Source organism: Meriones unguiculatus, chromosome 5 (assembly GCF_030254825.1).
Source record: "Meriones unguiculatus strain TT.TT164.6M chromosome 5, Bangor_MerUng_6.1, whole genome shotgun sequence".
Taxonomy (NCBI): Eukaryota; Metazoa; Chordata; class Mammalia; order Rodentia; family Muridae; genus Meriones; species Meriones unguiculatus.
Genome location: NC_083353.1, coordinates 754,519 through 774,620, shown reverse-complemented (window position 1 = coordinate 774,620; position 20,102 = coordinate 754,519). Strand labels below are relative to the sequence as shown.

The 20,102-nt window shown below is 43.1% G+C and overlaps 1 protein-coding gene across 4 annotated transcripts in view; it reads right to left on the bottom strand.

Annotated features, from left to right (window-relative positions):
- The window catches only part of Exoc6b (exocyst complex component 6B), a 436,866-nt gene that overhangs the window by 20,466 nt on the left and 396,298 nt on the right, over nt 1-20,102 (bottom strand). The window lies entirely within an intron of this gene.

Below are 20,102 nucleotides of genomic sequence, written 5' to 3'. Positions count from 1 at the left end.
TCTGTTTGCTCAGCCGTGGTGAGAACATCTTCATACTATGGCTCTCCAGCCAAAAAGGATGCACCCTCTGGGGATCCTGACCATCATTTATGGGGCACACAATGTCAGCAGTACCACTGTGACACCCTCTTTTGGTGGATGTCCGCAGCTACCACCTGCAGGGTGTTTACAATCAGATCCCTTCCCAGTCCTGCCTAGTGAGTAGATATTTTTACAGCGTTCTATAATCAACTTTTAGTATCTTCTTTGCTCTTGGCACCATGTGAAATCTGTGAGGATATGATCTCTGCCCTCGAGGACTCTCTAGTTTAGCCAGAACCACCATTTAGGCCAGCCAAAATACATTTTGGGGGAGATATTATCAACATCCCATCAATGCCAAAGAAAATGAAGAAGTCAGTGTGAAGTAAGAAAGGTGTTGCCACTGAGAGGTGCCAAGGAAGAGCTGCAGGGAATGACAACCTTTGGTGTTCTCAGTTCCCAGCACCATGCTCAACGCCACAACCAATACATATTTACAGGACGATTTCCCCCTCTCCTAATCTGCCATCTTTTTCAAAGCTAAGGGACCAGGTGTTTTCCAGGACACCTTCCTTCCCCAAAGGGCCCCTGAATCATTACAATTTCCATAAGGTTGTACAGTTTTCTGGCAGCCATCCCAAAGGGGGCTGTGTCTCATCCAGCAAGTCAGCATGCTCTGCCTCTCTGGGGACAGTACCCATGGGAGTGTGACTTGCACTTCTAATGAGATTTTTGGCATGGCAGGACCATATAAGTCCTCCGTGGTGAGGAAGCGACTGTGCACTCATTGTCCCTTTGTCCTCAGCAACACACACACACACACACACACACACACACCAAAGTGCATCAGCTGAGAAGTTGGGGATTCTGCTGCTGGTGACCAGAGAGCAGCTCTATTTGACAACGGCATTTCCTTGACATGTTTTCACTTAGCTTTTGCTCCAGGGTGCTACATGGATGTCTGGAGCCCTCTCCAGACAGCCACAGCCTTCCTGGCCGAAGCTGACCCAGGAAAATATTAGTAGTTTTATCCCTTTTCTTCCTGACCTGAAATACACCTCATCTGCACCAACTGCTCAGGCACCTGCAGCCTCCCAAACCCGTTTCTCAATAGACCATTTTATCTGTCCCATGTAGACGGGTCATATTGGAAAAACTCATAATATTGCTGGGCTAAATTTCTCCAATAAAATGAGTTCAGAGGCTAATTGATTTCCAAGGGCCCTTTTCTAGGTCTGAAACGTAAATCTCTCCCTGTGCTATATTCTCCAATGAGACAGAGCAGGAAAAATACAAAAACAACAAAACAAAACAAAACAAAACAAAACAAAACAAAACAAAAATACCTTTCTCCTCTGCGGGGGCTGTACTATCCAGGAAAAGAGGCTTGCCGTGTTCTTAGTGCCACAATTTCCACACACACACACACACACACACACACACACACACACACACTTTAATCATTTGCCACTGAACAAATGCATGCACTACTGCTCAAACAGTAGAAAGACAATACAGACACAGACTGCCCCTACTTCAGGTGGTCACTCTGCTGTCCCTGTTCTAGGCTGGGCTTTGCAGAGATGCTCCAGGAGGCCCCATGCATGGGTGAGGAGAGTAGAGGTAATCTGAGGAACATCATTAACTTCTGTCACACTGTCCCCCACATCCCTCTGTCAATCTGGAAAGTCGCTAGGTAGCATAAACTTTGATTACTGTGAAATCAGTGAGATTTGGGCTAATCTCAGGCCCTGTGGAAGACACAGGAGGCTGACTGTTAGTTTGGTTTGCTGCTTCGGTCTGGATTTCTGTCATCTAGTATTATCCTTATCTGCTTCACATTTTATCCCAGTGATTCTCCATGGTGGGCTTTTTCCAGCCTCAGAGTCTCTAGGTCTCATGGCCCTAATGAACTGACAGGCATGTATAAAATCCCTCAGGTATGCTGAAGTGGCAAGAGAAAAGCAGTTCCACTGCCTTGGCATATGCTCAGTGCATCTCCCCTCTGGCCCTCAAACTGCTGTGTGAAAATGAGTACAGTTTCAAGGGTGGCTAGCAGGCACAGTGTCCTGGTAGTGCTCTCTGTAGGAAGATGGCATCTTTGTTCTGAGGGAACTGGAAGAACATTTAGCTAGAAGTTACAACTGTGTTCTCAAGGATGTGATGATATCAATCAGCTACCACTGATCAGTTCTTAATTGAGAGTTTCAGGTTTATAAACAGGGCAGGCTGTTTTACAACTTGAAAGAGTTTGCTTTAATTAGTAACATATCATAGAGATAAAACTGCATTTCCAATACCCACAGGAATAGATAATAAGAACCCTATAAAAGATGACTTAGAATTGCTAGGACTGAGAAAGGATAAAAGAATAGCAATAAAAATTTAAATGTCAGAATCAAGCATATTAACTGAACTGAAAATCCCTGTGTGGGTAATAAAACACCTCCAACTTAATAATAATAATCAAAATGCACTTGACTAAGGTAATGATGGAAGACAGGCCAAGAATCTGCATCTCATCCCCCTCCAGGTTTCCCCTTACAACTCTCATCTTACTGGAGAAAGTCAGAGCCTTTTGGGAATGCCTGGAGGGTGACAGCACCATGTTCTCCACGTCCACTGTTAAGTGAGCAAAAGGAGTGTGCTGAGCACAGCATCTAGCGCTCTAATTAGAGGCAGTGTGCCTGAGGCAGGGTCTTTGTGGCCTAGACTGCTCTCCAACTCACTGTGCTTCTGCCGCTTCAGCCTCAGAGGTACTGAAGCTACAGGCCTGCACCACCACCCTGGCTACAAAGCTGTTCTTACAGCAGTTCAAGAGGGTGCCTCAGGTGATAGAGTAGGTTATGACTTCAAAGATGGCTGCAGCAATCTCTCTTCCATATGTTCTTAAAATTGCCCTTGCCACCCAGCCAGCAAGTGGTGAGGCTCATCTTCTGTTTCTCTGAATCTGGGCATGCCCCCCACAAGACTTGCCTTCATTCTGAGGCTATAGTGCAACTGCTATTGCATATACCTTCTGACACAAGAACTTTGCTTTTCTATTTGCAGTGGTCATACTTGGAATGAGTAGGGCAGACTGAGGTGGCCTCAAGGAGAGGTCAAAAGTTGTAGGACTCCTAATCAGCCCTCTCTAGGTGCCGGACTTGTGAGTGAAGCCGTGCTAGTATTCCAGAGCTGCCATGAGATTCAACCTTCTGAGAGGCTCTAGCTAGTAAGAACTACTTAAGAACTGACCTACACTGGGCTGTGGTGGTGTGTACCTCTAATCCCAGCACTCAGAGGCAGAGGCAAGCGGATCTCTGAGTTTGAGGCTAGCCTGGACTACAGGGTGAGTTCCAGGACAGCTAGGGCTATAAAGAGAAACCTTATCTTAAAAAAACCATGAAAATGGTATTTGACAAGATGGCAGCACCAGCGTCTGAGGAGCAGGACAACATTTTCTATACTGCGACCAGGAGACTGAACTCTGTGCCCTAAAACAACAGCGACTGATCGTGTTTCCCAGGTGAGAGGAAACTCCATGGCGTGGGAATCACTCAGGTCCACTCTCAGGTCAAACAGCCAGAACCTGGAAGAGATCCCGAGTCGTGCAGGCACTAGGTCGCCAAACCAGAGGCACACGCCTGTGTGTCCTGATCACCCTCACAGGCTGAACGGTGGGCACAAAAACACCAGAGACTGGGAGCCCCAGTCGCGAGAAAAACCCACAGGGAAGGAAGGAAATGGGACTGACCTCGGGTCAGTCTTTCCCTGGAAAAGGCCTCACAGAATGGCGGGTGCGCACCGCCAGCACTGAACTGGGCTCCACCTGCAAGCATGGAGATTTCCTGTGCGCCCAACTCTCTGTCACAGACAGAACTGTGAGCCCCAGGGCGACAGAGACTGGGAGTCCCAGTCGGGAGAAAATCCCACAGGGAAGAATGCAAACGGGGACTGAATTAGGTCATCCAGTATATCCCTGGAGAAGGTCCCACAGACCGGTGGGCGCATGTGCGGCCAGCCCAGAAACCTGTTGTGCACCAACTATTCATCACAGACAGAACTGTGCACCTCAGGGCACCAGAGACTGGGGGTACCTGTCAGAAGAAAACCCCACAGGGAAGGAAGCAAACGGGGACGAACTTAGGCCATCCAGTATGTCCCTGGAGAAGGTCCCGCAGACCAGCGCACCTGCCAACCCAGGGACCTGCTGTGCATAAGCTAGCCTGCTGCTCCCAGGAGAGCGGTACTCAACTGCCACTGATTACTGCTTGGGGCACAGAGCCCAACCTCAGATCTACAGAAGCCTGGGATCCCCACGATCAACCCCCAGATACTGCTCCAAGGGGCAAACAGTTATCCCTAACAAAACTGACCAAACCACGGGACACCCAGGTTACAGCAGCAGATCACTAAATTTATAGCAAGAAACCCAGAAGCAGTGCAGCGGTCTCCAGAACTTCGCCAGCTGAGAGGAGAGCCCTCTCAACTAACAAGGACCACAGTTACCACTCAGGTCTGTACGCCTGAGGTGAGATGTGGCAACTCCTGAAAAACACCGGCCACTCAGTGACCATACCCAAAAAGCTGAGGAGGCTTCCTTCAGGAAAAACCATCTTCCTGCCAAGGGGATTCTGTCCACCACAGGATTCCAGGAACCACCAGAAACTAACACCCAACACCTAAGATAGCCCAATGGGTAGAGGCCAGCGTAAAAGCTCAACCAATAAAAGATAGAGCAATATGGCATCTCCAGAACCCAGTTATCCAGGGGCAAGTAGCCCTGGACACCCCAGCATAACTGAAATTCAAGAAGATGACCTAACAGCTATGCTCATGAAGAAGATAACAGAGGAAACAAATAAAATGGGTAAAGACCTAGAGGAAGATAGACTCAAACAGATTATGGCCATCCATAAAGAAATAGAGAAAGATAAAAACAAGCAGATTATGGCCATCCATAAAGACATAGAAGAAGATAAAGAAAAATAGATCATGGCCATCTGTAAAGAAATACAGGAAGTTTCAGCCAAACAGTTTGTGGCCTTTAGAGAGGAAATACTTAAATCACTGAAAGAAATAAAAGAAACAGAGGATTGTTCAAACAAACAGCTGAAGGAATTGAAGGAAAAACAGGAAAATACAGTCAGACAGGTGAAGGAAATCAACAAAACGGCTCAAGATCTGAAGATAGAATTGGAAAAATTAAAGAAAACACAAATGGAGGAAATTGTGGAGAGAAAGAACTTAGGGAAGAAAACAGATACTACAGAGGTAAGCATAACCAACAGACTACAAGAGACGGAAGAAAGAATCTCAGGTGTGGAAAATACAATGGAAGAAATCGATGTATCCGTCAAAGGAAATGTTAAATCTAAAAAGTTCCTGACACAGACTGTCCAAGAAATTCAAGACAACATAAAAAGACAAAACCTAAGAATAATAGGAATATAGGAAAAAAAAGATTCCCTCCTCCAAGGCCCAGAAAATATTTTCCACAAAATCATTGAAGAAAATTTCCCCAACTTAAAGAAGAGGCCAATAAGAATACAAGAGACCTACAGAACATCCAATAAATTAGACCAGAAAAGAAAATCCTCCCACCACAAAATAATCAAAACAGTAAGTGTACAGAACAAAGAAAAAAATACTAAAAGCTGCAAGGGAAAAAGGCCAAGTAACATATAATGGCAAACCCATTAGAATCACACCTGACTTCTCAACAGAGACTATGAAAGCAAGAAGGGCCTGGACAGATATCATGCAGACTCTAAGAGAACACAGATGTCAGCCCAGGCTATTATACCCAGCAAAACTCTCAGTCCTCATAGATGAAGAAAACAAGATATTCAATGACAAAAACAAATGTCATCAATACCTACACACAAATTCAGCATTACAGAAGACACTAGAAGGAAAAATACAACCCAAGAAAACTAGCTACTTTCAAGAAAACACAGGAAAAAAATTAACCTCACTATAGGAAAAAAAAAAGCAACCAAGCACACAAACTTACTACCACAGCCAACATCAAAATCAAAGGATCTAACAGCCACTGGTCATTAATCTCTCTCAACATCAATGGACTCAATTCTCCAATAAAGAGACACAGACTAACAGAATGGATGCGTAAACAAGACCCAGCAATCTGTTGCATACAAGAAACATACCTAAGTCACAAAAATAGGCATTACCTGAGGGTAAAGGAATGGAAGATGGCTTTCCAAGCAAATGGACCAATGAAGGAAGCAGGAGTAGCCATTTTAATATCTGATAAAATAGACTTTCAACCAAAATTAATCAAAAGAGATGGGGAAGGACACTTTATACTCATCAAGGGAAAATTCCATCAGGAAGACATCACAACCCTGAACATCTATGCCGGAAATAAAAGGGCACCCACATTTGTAAAAGAAACAATGATAAAACTTAAACCACACATAGATCCACACACATTAATAATGGGAGACTTCAACACCCCACTCTCAACAAAGGATAGGTCAACAAAACAGAAATTAAACAAAGAAACAATGTCTCTAACAGAGGTCATGAATCAAATGGACCTAACAGACATTTACAGAACTTTACACCCAAACACACAATAATTTACCTTCTTCTCAGCACCTCATGGAAAGTTCTCCAAAATGGACCATATGGTTGGTCAAAAAGGGAGCCTCAACAGATACAAGAAGATTGAAATAATCCCTTGTATCCTATCTGATCACTATGGAATAAAGCTGGATCTCAACAACAACAAAAATAGCAAAAAGTCTACACACACATGGAAACTGAACAACTTGCTACTAAATGACAGCTGGGTCAGGGAAGAAATAAAGGAAGAAATTAAAGTCTTCCCAGAATTCAATGAAAATGAAGGCACAACATACCCAAACTTTGTGGGACACAATGAAAGCAATGCTAAGTGACTTCAAGAAGAAATTCGAGACAGCTCATTCTAGCAACTTAATGGCTCACCTAAAAACCCTAGGAAAAAAAAAAAAAAAGAAGCAGACACACCAAAGAGGAGTAGACAGCTGGAAATAATCAAACTTAGGGCTGAAATCAATAAATTAGAAACAAATAAAACAATTCAAAGAATCAATGAAACCAAGAACTGGTTATTTGAGAAAATCAACAATACAGACAAACTCTTAGCCAAGCTAACTAAAAGGCAGAGAGACACCATGCAAATTAACAAAATCAGAAATGAAAAGGGGGACATAACTACAGACACTGAGGAAATCCAAACCATCATTAGGACTTACTTCAAAAGTCTATATGCCATAAAATTCGAAAATCTAAATGAAATGGACAATAGTTCTCTTCAAACTATTCCACAAAATAGAAACAGAATGAACACTACCAAACTCATTCTATGAAGCCACAGTCACCTTGATACCTAAACCTCACAAAGACCCAACAAAGAAAGAGAATTTCAGGACAATCTCCCTTATGAACATTGATGCAAAAATACTCAACAAAATACTTGCAAACCGAATACAAGAACACATCAAAGTTATCATCCACTATGACCAAGCAGGCTTCATCCCAGGTATGAAGGGGTGGTTCAATATACAGAAATCCATCAATATGATCCACCATATTAACAAACTGAAAGAAAAAAAAACCACATGATAATCTCCTTAGATGCTGAAAAAGCATTTGACAAAATCCAACATCCATTCATGTTTAAAGTATTGCAGAGATCAGGGATACAAGGCACATATCTAAACATAGTAAAGGCAATAGGTATAAGCCTATAGCTAACATCAAACTAAACGATGAGAAACTTAAAGTAACTCCACAGAAATCAGGGACAAGGCAAGGCTACCCACTCTCTCTTCAACATAGTTCTGGAAGTCCTTTCTAGAGCAATAAGACAGTTAAAGGAGATCAAGGGGATTCAAATTGGAAAGGAAGAAGTCAAAGTATCACTATTTGCAGATGATATGATAGTATACCTGAGTGACCCCAAAAATTCTACCAGGGAACTCCTACAGCTGATAAATACCTTGAGTAAAGTGGCTGGATACAAAATTAACTCAAAAAAATCAGTAGTCCTCCTGTATACAAAAGACAAAAGGGCTGAGAAAGAAATTAGGGAAACAGCACCCTTCACAATAGCCACAAATGGCATAAAGTACCTTGGGGTAACCCTAACCAAGCAAGTCAAAGACTTGTATGAAAAAAAATTTCAAGTCTCTGAAGAAAGAATTAGAAGAAGATATCAGAAGATGGAAAGATCTCCCATGCTCATGGTTTGGCAGGATTAACATATTAAAAATGGCCATCTTACCAAAAGCAATCTACAGAATCAGTGCAATTCCCATCAAATTACCAACACAATTCTTTACAGACCTTGAAAGAAAATTTCTCAACTTCATATGGAATAACAAGAAACCCAGAATTGCTAAAACAATTCTCTACAGTAAAAGATCTTCTGGAGGTATCTCCATCCCTGATCTTAAGCTGTACTATAGAGAAAAAGTAATAAAAGCTGCGTGGTACTGGCATAGAAACAGAATGGTGGATCAACGAAACCGAACAGAAGACCCAGAAATAAACCCACACACTTATGGACACTTGATCTTTGACAAAGATGCCAAAACCATACAATGGAAAAAAGATAGCATCTTCAACAAATGGTGCTGGTCTAACTGGATATCTACACGTAGAAAAATGCAAATAGATCCATATTTATCACCCTGCACAAAACTAAAGTCCAAGTGGATCAAAGACCTCAACATAAAACCAGACACATTAAATCGGTTAGAAGAAAAAATGGGGAAAACCCTAGAACTCATTGGTACAGGAGACAACTTCCTGAACAGAACACCAACAGCACAGGCTCTAAGAGCAACAATCAATAAATGGGACCTCATGAAACTGAAAAGCTTCTCTAAAGCAAAGGACACCATCATCAAAACAAAACGACATCCTACAGATTGGGAAAGAATCTTCACCAACCCTCTATCTGACAGAGGGCTAATATCCAGTATATACAGAGAACTAAAGAAACTGAAAAGCAACAAACTAAGTAATCCAATTAAAAAATGGGGAACAGAGCTAAACAGAGAATATTCGATAGAGGAATACTGAATGGCAGAGAAACACTTCACCTTACACCCATCAGAATAGCCAAGATCAAAACCTCAAGAGACAACACATGCTGGAGAGGTTGTGGAGAAAGGGGAACTCTCTTTCACTGCTGGTGGGAATGTAAACTTTTACAACCACTCTGGAAATCAATCTGGCGCTTTCTCAGACAACTAGGAATAGCGCTTCCTCAAGATCCAGCCATACGACTCCTAGGCATATATCCAAAAGAGGCTCAAGTACACAATAAGGACATTTGCTCAACCATGTTTGTAGCAGCTTTATTTATAACAGCCAGAAGCCAGAAACAACCCAGATGCCCCCTCAACTGAAGAATGGATACAGAAATTATGGTACATCTATACAATGGAATATTACTCAGCAATGAAAAACAAGGAAATCATGAAATTTGCAGGTAAATGGTGGGAACTGCAAAGGATCATCCTGAGTGAGCTATCTCAGAAGCAGAAAGAAACAGACAGTACATACTCACTCATATAGACATGTAATATAGGATAAACTTACTAAAATCTGTACACCTAAAGAAACTAATCAAGAGGGAGGTCTCTGGATAAAATGCTCAATCCCCATCCTGAAAGGCAAAGAGGATGGACATCAGAAGAAAGAAGAAAACAGGAAACAAGTTAGGAACCTGCCACAGAGGGCCTCTGAAAGGATCTTCCCTGCAGACTATCAAAGCAGATGCTGAGACTTATGGCCAACTGTTGGGCAGTGTCCATGTAATCTTATGAAAGAAGTGGAAGATAGTAGGATCTGAGGAGGACAGAAGCTCCACAAGGAGAGCAACAGAACCAAAAAATTTGAACACAGGGGTTTTTCCAGAGACTCATACTCCAACCAAGTACCATGCATGGAGATAACCTAGAATCCCTGCACAGATGTAGCCCATGGCAGTTTAGTGTCCAAGTGGGTTCCATAGTAATGGGAAGAGGGACTGCCTCTGACATAAACTGATTGGCCTGCTCTTTGATCACCTCCCCCTGAGGGGGGAGCAGCCTTACCAGGCCACAGAAGATAACAATGCAGCCACTCCTGCTGAGACCTGATAGACTAGGATCAGAAGGAAGGAGAGGAAGACCTCTCCTAACAGTGGACTTGGGGAGGGGCATGCGTGAAGAAGGGGGAGGAAAGGTGAGATTAGGAGGGGAGGAAGGAGGGGTTTTTGGGGCGATACAAAGTGAATAAAGTATAATTAATAAAAGTAAAAAAAAACATTAAAATAATTGACCTTTGGCCAATTCCTGACCTAAATAATTGTGAAGAAATAAAATAGTAGTTGAAGAAAGTAATCAAGTTTAGGGGAAGCTTGTAAAGGTTAAGGAAATGGTCAAAACAACTAAGTATTTTAAAATAAATCTGCTTGAGTAAAGTAGGCAATGTAAAGTGAAGAGGTCTCTAGCTCAGCTTTTTCGTTTTAATGAACCTTTACACAAGGCTAACGTGGAGAGATATATTGCTTTAGAAGTCTATAGTAAAATCTGCTTGGATTCCTGGGTAAGACTTCCTTGTAGGAAGCCTTCAAAGGGTGATACAGTGTGGATGTTCCATTTCCCTCAGACTCATATGCTGGAATCCAAGCTCCAAAGAGAAAGCATTAGATGCTGGACCCTTGAGGAGCTGGCCAGACCATGGAAATAAGCCTTCATGAGTGGGATTAATGTCCTTATTATTTAAAAAACGCCTGAGAGGACCTTTTTTCTCCTCTACTATGTGAAGAAATAACAAGAAAAGTGGCATGAACCTGAAGGCTGAGCACTAACAGATCCCAGGTCTTCCTTGAACTTACACTTGCCAGATGCCACAAGTATAAGAAAAGCAGTACTCTTGTTCGTAAGATTCTCATCAGATGTATTTTGATACAGAATCTCTAATAGACTAAGAAAAGAGCAAACTGTTTTGTGTTCCTTGTTGGTTGGCTATCTTTTACAATAGTAACATCTGTGTATCACCCTAAAGTCCCTACTTGCCAGCGAAGACTGAAGTCGACAGTGTCCCATTTCTGCACAGGTTCCCACTGTTGTCACTGTTGCCTGGGGAATAGTTGTGCTCTTGAAGATCCTTTCTTACAACTGTTACCACCTACAACTGTGCTAACCCACATCTTTCTAGGTAGGATTTCCTAGTCAATCCACCTTGCTTCTGGGACCATCTCTTCTTCCTTTCTACCACCTGCCTTTCCTCCTCATCAGATCTCTCTAGTCTGAATGAGTTCAACATTAACAGAGGTGGCCACTTAAAAGGCTTCTGTTAGGACCCCACCCATACTCCTGATGTGGAATCCCCACCTATCAGGAAGAGATCAGTTTGGTTTCATAATAGATGCACAGGTTGAGAATTCAAGAGAACGTTCTCAGGTTTGACTGATGCCTTTGCATGTGCAAGCATCACTTTTGAGCTGTGAACTTTTAAAAGAAACAGCTGAGGTCACTGTTGATGGGTGACAGGATAACTTGCAGAGTTTCTGTCAAGATTGTTCTTTGGGAGGAACACAGTGAACAGGGCCAGGCATCTCGTATGATCCATCTTTTAGGAGTGTGAGTGTCCTCTTATTAATAATTGAGTCCTTCTGTGCTGCAGCAGCGACCACTGAGGCCACGGTACCTTTCCCCCAGTCAGCAGAGGGCCAAGAAACCTCAGCTTCATTTTACTTGATTACCCAGGAACACTTCTTTGGACTATCAAACAAAGGAAGAATAGATGGACATTCACATTAGGGGATCTTGATGCCTCACAGCAGTCCTCTGAAACACATCTGAGGGAGGAGAAACAGTACTTCATTCTGAAATGGTCGTGGCACCAGGCAGAAGTTCCAATACCACTTTGAACCTCTATACTCCTACTAGCCAGTAAGCAGTGAAGCCTCAGCAGAGGAGCCTTTTGCTCCACATGCTCTCTCATGCCTTTCCATTACACCTAACACCAGGAAAGAAAACGTCACCCTCCATGACCAGTTAAGCCAAAGAACAGCAAAATCTTTGTAGGAGGCTCCTTGCAGAACCAATTCACTAAAATCTAAAGACACGGGCACCTTTAAGAATTCATAGAACATGAACACTGTCTTCTAGAGGACAGATGCTAGGTGCTAGGCAAGCTGGTAACAAACCTCTGAAAGCCAATGATGGGATAACACGAAGCAAAGAGCCTTTGGTGTCAGTACACATGGAAAGTGCACCCCTTCCTCAAATTCCACTGTGCAGAATGGGAAAAGAAGGCCACAGTGTCTGTGCTGAAGACTGAAGGAGACACAGAAGAGTCTCTGGGGATGGAAAGCCCTGCCCTAGACTCTTCTACCCTTTCTCCACTAGGACAGAAGCTCCTAGGGAAGGAAAGGGCAGCAAATCCTCCAAGCCACAGTGCAGCTGTGGGGAGGGGAACAAAAAACAAAATGATACAAAATCAACACAGTTCTGTCCAAGTCATTAGCTATCGGTCCCTTTCACAGAGGGACAGGATCACTGAGAACAGAAGATACAAATGCCTCTACCTCTTCCAGCAAGCAGTAACAATCAGCAACTGGAGTGAGCTCCTCAAGGAGAGGCATTCTCTCACAAGCCCGAGGGAAGGCCTACGGCATACATGTTCACAGCAATCAGGTGTCTTCATCATCAGAACAGCGGCAACACAATGAGACAAGAAATGAGTATCAGCCCCCACAGATCAAAACAGAACTAACACTGTTTAGCATTTCCTTCTGACTGTGGGACGGGACGCTGTCATCTACAAAGTTCACACCTGAGAACTATGCAGCCAAGTTAGCAAAAAAAAAAAAAAAAAAAAAAAAAAAGAGAAAAAAGGCGATAAAAAAGAAGCAGAAATTTCATCATGAGGCTGCAATGATGGCTGACTCAGTGAGCCTACTGTATGCTGGGACCCACATGGTAGAAGAGAGCTCACTCTGTATGTTGGCCTGATCTCCACATGTAAAGTACGTATGTAGGAACACATGTACGCGCATGCGTGCGCGCGCGTGTGCGCGCGCGCGCGCACACACACACACACACACACACACACACACACACACCCCAGATATAGATAAATGTATTTTTAAATTACAAAAATCTCAATGTTTTCAGTAATTTTATGATTTGTTTGGGCCACAGTCCATCCTCATTCCACACCAGCAATGCACTATTAGAAACTGATTTTTTTTTAAAGCCACAAAACCCAGGAAATACTTAGAATTACAATCTGTATGTTAAAAATTACAGACTGACAAAAACAAGTAAAGGACCCGAGACACTGCATATATGATCAAGGACTTGATATTAGGAAGACATTAAAGTTCCCTAGCTGACTGAAAGCTTCAGCACAGCTGTCCTTCTAATTTCAGCAAAGGACAGTTTTTGGCAGAAAATGAAGCTGACTCTAAAAGCCTGACACAATTTGGAAAAGGCAACAGTGGGACTCACGCCACCTGTTTTTAAGTTACCATTGAGTAAGTACAACACCCAACATCAATGAGATAGGCAGAGAGAGCAGACCAGTGCGGCAGAGCTCCACTAACAGGTGAAGAGCATGAGTGTGGCTATGGTCAGGTGTGCAAAGGCTGCTGAGGAGAAAGGACAGCCTTTTTAACAAATCGTGCTCAAGGTGCTGGAAAGCCATGAATGAGCTTCTCAGGAGTATGCCACTGGGTGACACTGGGTGGCTCCTTCCTAGATTGGAAGCCAAACATCCACACATCCGAAAGGCAGGGCTGTGTCCTTCTGTAGCTGTCTGGGAGAAGCCGTATGCGGACTCCAGTATTCCCTGGCTTGTGGGCCCATGCCCCATGCCCCCCTGCTGTGGGTATACTGCCTCCTCCTTTTCTGAGTATCTCAAGATTCCTCAGCTTCCTTCTTGGACCAGATTCAAGGTGCACTAGACAAGACAGGAAAAGTATTCTACTCAAGCTCATTGATTCAGTTATACCTTTTGCCATATATAAAGTGCTATTTACAGACTTGGAACATCAAAATGTAGACATAGCTTTTTGGTTGATCTCATTCAGACACCACAGCTAAATACCACAAAACATGATACCAACAACAGCAACAACAAAAAACCCAAAAAATATAGTGTGTCATGAAAAAAATCAACCCCAAATGGATTATATACCTAGATCTAACACCTACATCTATAAAACTTGACAACAAACAGAAAAAAAAAAAAAAAACCCTTTGAGCTTGATTTATTTAAGGATTCTATAAGTATAATACAAGTACGTTGTCCACAGTAAAAGGAAATGGAAGGAAAGCCTTAGAACAAAAGAAAATCACACCTTTCAGAATTGCTTAATTTAAACCAAAACCAAACCACACCAAACCGAACCAAATAAGTTCTATCTCTCTCATTGCCATCCTTACTCCTCTCATCTGCTCGCTGTCCCGCGTTTTCCTTCTCGTCTGCACTGAGTCAAATGAAGAGACTTGGTTTTGTTACAGGGTCAGCCACAGGTTGCCTTGCTTCATTATTTTTCCTGCTCTGGCTTAGAACAAGTGACACTCCTTACATATAAAGTAGGGAGGCTGCTGCATGCGCCGCCTTAATCCACTGCACCATGGCCAGCATCTAGTACTGCCAAGCTTGCCTCATTTTACTTTTACATCAGTTTTAAAGTACAGAAGACACCGATTAGTGTCTCATGCTCACATGAAGGAGACAAAGGTTCAGGTGCTGAAGAGGGTTCTGCGGTACAGGCATGGCTCAGTACTGTTACTGTCCCGTGGAGTGCTGAGGAGGGACAGCTCACAGGACAGGCTCAGGGAAGTCACTGGCCTATTTGTGCCTAATCTCCAAAATGAGGGTGGAACCAATTTGCTACCAGGGAAACTGCAGAGATTAATTTGGCCAATAAAGAATTACAAAGACATTTGGAAATTCTAAATGTTATACAAATGGTTGACTAAAGCTTTAAACGTTACACCCATTACCCAGAGGTGGAAATAAGGTGAATTTCTCTGTCAACTTTCATGTTTCCCAAGGCCTGGGAGAGAACTCATGCTACATTAGGCTGGTTTAGAGACTGTACTGAGCTTTGTCCGAAGTGTCCCAGTAGAAATCTGTGATTTGCAAATCCTGCCTTTGCTGCACCTCCTGCCTTGGGCCCAAGCAGACTAGCTGCTCCCTCCTTAGCCAATGCAGAAAGAAAGACTGGCTCATGCTGAAGGCTCCTGGGGTAGACCACAAGTAGGCCCCTACTGCAAGCCTTCTGGAGACCTTATGGGCACTCTGTCCTCTAGAACACACCCCTGGAAATTTTCAGAGCATCCAGACAAACATATATAGTACTGGCCACTGAAGAATGATTTTGCCTTATGTCTGAAATGGGCTACATTTTGGGATTCATTTCACTGACATTCACCTAACTTTTTTTAAATCAAACTTAATGCTACTGCATAGGGAAACTAGTGACAATTTAATTTTGTATCAAAGATGATATCTGGAATCAACTTGCTTTATGAGAAAAGAAACCTCTAAAGCCTAAGGAAGACAAACTGAACAAGACAGATCATTGTCTATTGTCGTGCTAACCTAAAGTAGATGATATAATCAATTCTATAGTAGTACTAAGTAAATCACTTTACCCTTCTCTCTTGTGTCTTACTCATTCTAATCTGTAAAACAAAGACAATTTCAAACTAAAGTGATATTGAAAGCCACCTGAAGCTACGGCTGACATTCAGTGAAGACATCCTATGTTCATTTGAAAAATAAGCATCAAACAATCCCTACAAAATTTCAAGATTAAAGAACAGCTTTCTCATGATCTAGAACAATATTCTCTCAGATACCTATGTTAACTCTGCTCCCTGCCTCCACGTTGCTCACATCATAAGGAAATGAGATCTCCTTTATCTTGTTAAGCATGGCCATCTCCCTTCCAATTCCTTTCCCCCAATAGTCCTCATCACTCACCAGCTACTAGAACATTTATGAATGAACACACAGCTTGACTCTTTCTTCCCACCTGAACACACTCTTCAGGAAGCTAGGGAACTTGGTGTCTGAAGTGCCTGGCACACAGTGGAGGCCAACAGACTATCTACTACGTGATCCTCTGGAGAAGATTCACTTTTGGATGACCCTGGGCCAAGGATCTAACTGCTTCTGAACGGTCTCTATGGATAACTCATGGTTTAGACTAAGAAGACATTAAAAACTTGATGACCTTAGCCATTAGGTATAGGATGGGATCTCAGAGCCATTTTGATTTGCATTTCCCTGATGACTAAGGACTTTGAACATTTCTTTAAGTGTTTCTCACCCATTCAAGAGTCCTCTGTTGCAAATTCTCTGTTTAGCTCTTCACCACATTTTAAAATTGGATTATTTGGTTCGTTGGTGTTTAATTTTTTTTAAGTTCTTTATATATTTTGGTCAGATAAGGGTTGGTGAAGATCTTTTCCTAATCTGTAGGCTGCCATTTTATTCTACTGACAGTGTCCTTTGCTTTACAGAAACTTTTCGGTTTCAAGAGGTCCCATTTTTTAATTGTTGATCTTAGAGCCTGTGCTGTGTTGTTCTGTTCAGGGAGTTGTCTCCTGTGCCAGTGAGGTCAAGGCTGATTGCCACTTTCTCTTCTAATAGATTTAGTGTTTCTGGTTTTATATTGAGGTCTTTGATCCACTTGGACTTGAGTTATGTGCATTCCCTAGTAAGGGAAGTGGAGGCGTGGGGGGGGGAGGGGCTGTCTCTGAAATGGACTGTAATTCTTGCTTTTTGCTCACTTCCCCCTGGTGGGGCCACCTCAACAGACTTATGTGCTGGAGTGGGTTGGTAGGGGGGGGGGGCTCTCCTTTTCTGAGAAGTAGAAAGAGAGTGGGAGGGAAGGACCAGGATGAGAGGAGGGAGGGGGCTACGATCAGGATGTAAAGTAGCTTAATAAAAAAAAAAAAAACAAACCTTGATGACATGTATATCTGACAAGCACCAATACTCTATGGTTGAATTATTTTTATTGGTTTTCTCTTTCCTTTTCTAAAAATCTGATTTAGCATATAGATAAAAGAGTCAAGGTCGATAAAGGCAAAGCTCCAGCAGAACTGAGAAGCAGTCAGAGATCTTGAGAGGAGACAACAGAAGGTCACAGGAGACTAAGTGATTCACTAAAACAGCCAGCAAGGATGGAGACTCTTCCCAATAAATACAGCTTCTGATCCCTGTCGACCGAATCCCCTTCTTCCAGGCACTAGGATAGTGACTCCTATAAGAAACAGGGACTACTAGGGTCTACAGCAGAGAAATGAGCAGATGAAGTAGGGGAAAAGGCAGATGCTACTCCATGCAGATGAGGACCTGCCTGCACCTGCTGGAGGAGGGCTTCCATAGCCAGTCATAGGTCCAGATGTTGTTAAAGGAGGCTAAGAAGATAGCTTAGTCAGTAAAGTACTTGTCACATGAGCATGAGGACCCAAGTTTGAGCCCTAGCACCTATTTAAAAATGCTGGGCTTAGTTGCACATACTTTTAATCCCAGAGCAGGGAAGGCAGGGAAAGGTAGATTCCCAAGGCTTGTTAGCCAGCCTAGGTGAATTAGTGAGTTCCAGGTTCAGTGAGAGACTGTGCCTCAAAAAATAATGTGGAGCGTCATTAAGGCATTAACCACTGAGCCCCAAATGAACACACACATACACAGGTGTGCTAACACACACACACGCACACACACTCCTGTACACACACACATACACACACATGCACACTAGACAATTATTATTCACAGCCTGAAAATTTGAAAATCAGTTTCCTTATGCATAATATAAAAAAGGAACAGAAAGCTTGGGCTAGAAGCTAAGGTGATTACCAAGGAGAAAGTGCAGAGTTGTTCTTCCTGAGGTCTAGGTAGGGCTTTTATAACCCTAACCCTAACCTCTCCCAGGGAACATCAACCTTAACTTGTGTGAAGATAGGTCGTACAGCTGGCTAGGCTGCATGGGGATATTCCCCCAAATGCTGCCACTGCACAGATACTCGTGTGTGCAGCACTCACACCCCAGCACTCCAAATGACTCTCAGTAACTACCTTCAACTTAACTGGGTGGAGAGCTCCTATCTTCACTAACTGAAGCAGTGTGGTGAGGCTGATGTCTGAGCAGGAGTAGAGACATATTTTGAGGGGTAGACTGACAGGACAGCACTCTGTCTTCAGTGACTACAAGGTCTGCACACGGGGCATCAGTTCTAAAATGAATGTCAACACCTGTGTTCAGTGGTGATGAGGCTGTAATTCAGGGGGAGGGGAGGGATCCTGTATCCTTCCTTCATCCCACCCAAAACACAGCTATCTGTCTCCAATATCAGGCTCTACTCTAATTTGCTAAGAGAGCTGAAAGTGCTCAACAGGTAGATGAAGTGATGAGAGTTAACGGACTTTAACAGCTAATAACAGTTCGGGACACACTTAGAGTGGAAACAACAATCCACACACACACACAAAACCCTCTTTCTGGCTGGACTCAGAACACTTAGACTTTGGGAAAGTGAGCAAAGCAATAGCTTGCGAGTGCAGTGTATAGAAGATAAAGATCTGTAATCCCTTTGTGGTTACAGATTATGAAACAGACCCAGCTCCTCCCCCTTCCCCCATGCACTTCCAACACAGGTCAAACTGCAAGCAGAGCAAACCAGGAGGGCTGGCCTCTCTGATTACCCCTGTTAAGGTTTTCTCCAAAGCATCCCTGCATAGTTTACAATTTAATTTCTGCCTTTGTAATTCGTAGCTCGTCTGTATATCTCATCTAGTGAACAAGCTTTTTTGAATTAGTGTGGTGTTTGGAAAAAGAACATGTGTTTCTGTTTTATTATTAAGTACACTTATAAAGAGAAAATGTTCTTAGACCTGGTGGCAATCTGTTTTTTGTTTGTTGGTTAAAACACACACACACATACACACACACACACACACACACACACACACACACACACACACACAACATTAACAACAAAAAGAGGAACCCTGGCAGACACCAGGAGGACACAGAACCTGGAATGCAAACACTGGGTAGATTGGAGCAGCCTGAGATCTGGGCTGAAGAGCAATCACTCCTAGTGCTCAGGAATTCAGATCGGCCCCATCTGAGCAGCTTGAGGCAAGTGCACTGCTCAGGCTTCCCCTGGCCATTTGGTGGGCTGGGCGCCCTGGGAGCAGGGTGTTCTGGAATGCAGACCATTCCAGTCACCACAGTGGCCTCACAGTCCAAGACTGCTTGTCTGTAAACACAGCTACTTTCTGGGGTGAATTCCTCTACTCTTTCGGGTTTAAGTTCAAATTTTTTCAAAGAACAGGAGCCTAAAATAAAGATTTTTTTTTTTTAAAGATTAATGCCTGGAAATACATGGTGATAAATATAAGGTAATAAATATAAGGTAATAAAAGATACCAGAGATGTATGTTGTACAAACATGTACTCTAAGTTCACTAGCAACCAAGGAGAGGGGCATGGAAGCACCTAGTAGGTGTGCTAACTTACCTGTGAGAATTAGCAAATCAACTGAAAGTAGTCTATAGGGTGGAGAGCAGTACATCCTGAAAGGCCAACAGCGCGGCCGCAGGGCAGTCACAGGAGCTGTGCACTCTCCTGGCATGGAATTCCCCCACAGCAATCCGCCTCAAGAGAACCAAATACCAGACGAAAACCAAGTGCATAAAGACACACGGAGCAGAGTCCTCAGGACTGACAGGGCACAGCAGAACATCAGCACTAAGCAGAAAAATGCACCTCATATGGGTCCATCTCCTTTTACTGGGAAGGAATGCACATCAGAATTTTCTTATAGGAAGAAACAAAGACACACGTAGTCTGAAAAAGTACACTGATATTGCCATCTTTTTTTTTTTTTTCCTTTAAACATAAAGACATGGTGGTATGCGCCTGTAAAACCAGCACAAGAACAGGAGAGCCCCGAGCTTCATAGCAAGATGCTGTGAACATAATACAACACAACCACGGCTCACAAACAAACTGATGAACAGAAGTTAAAAAGACTGGCATAACGAAAACTTGA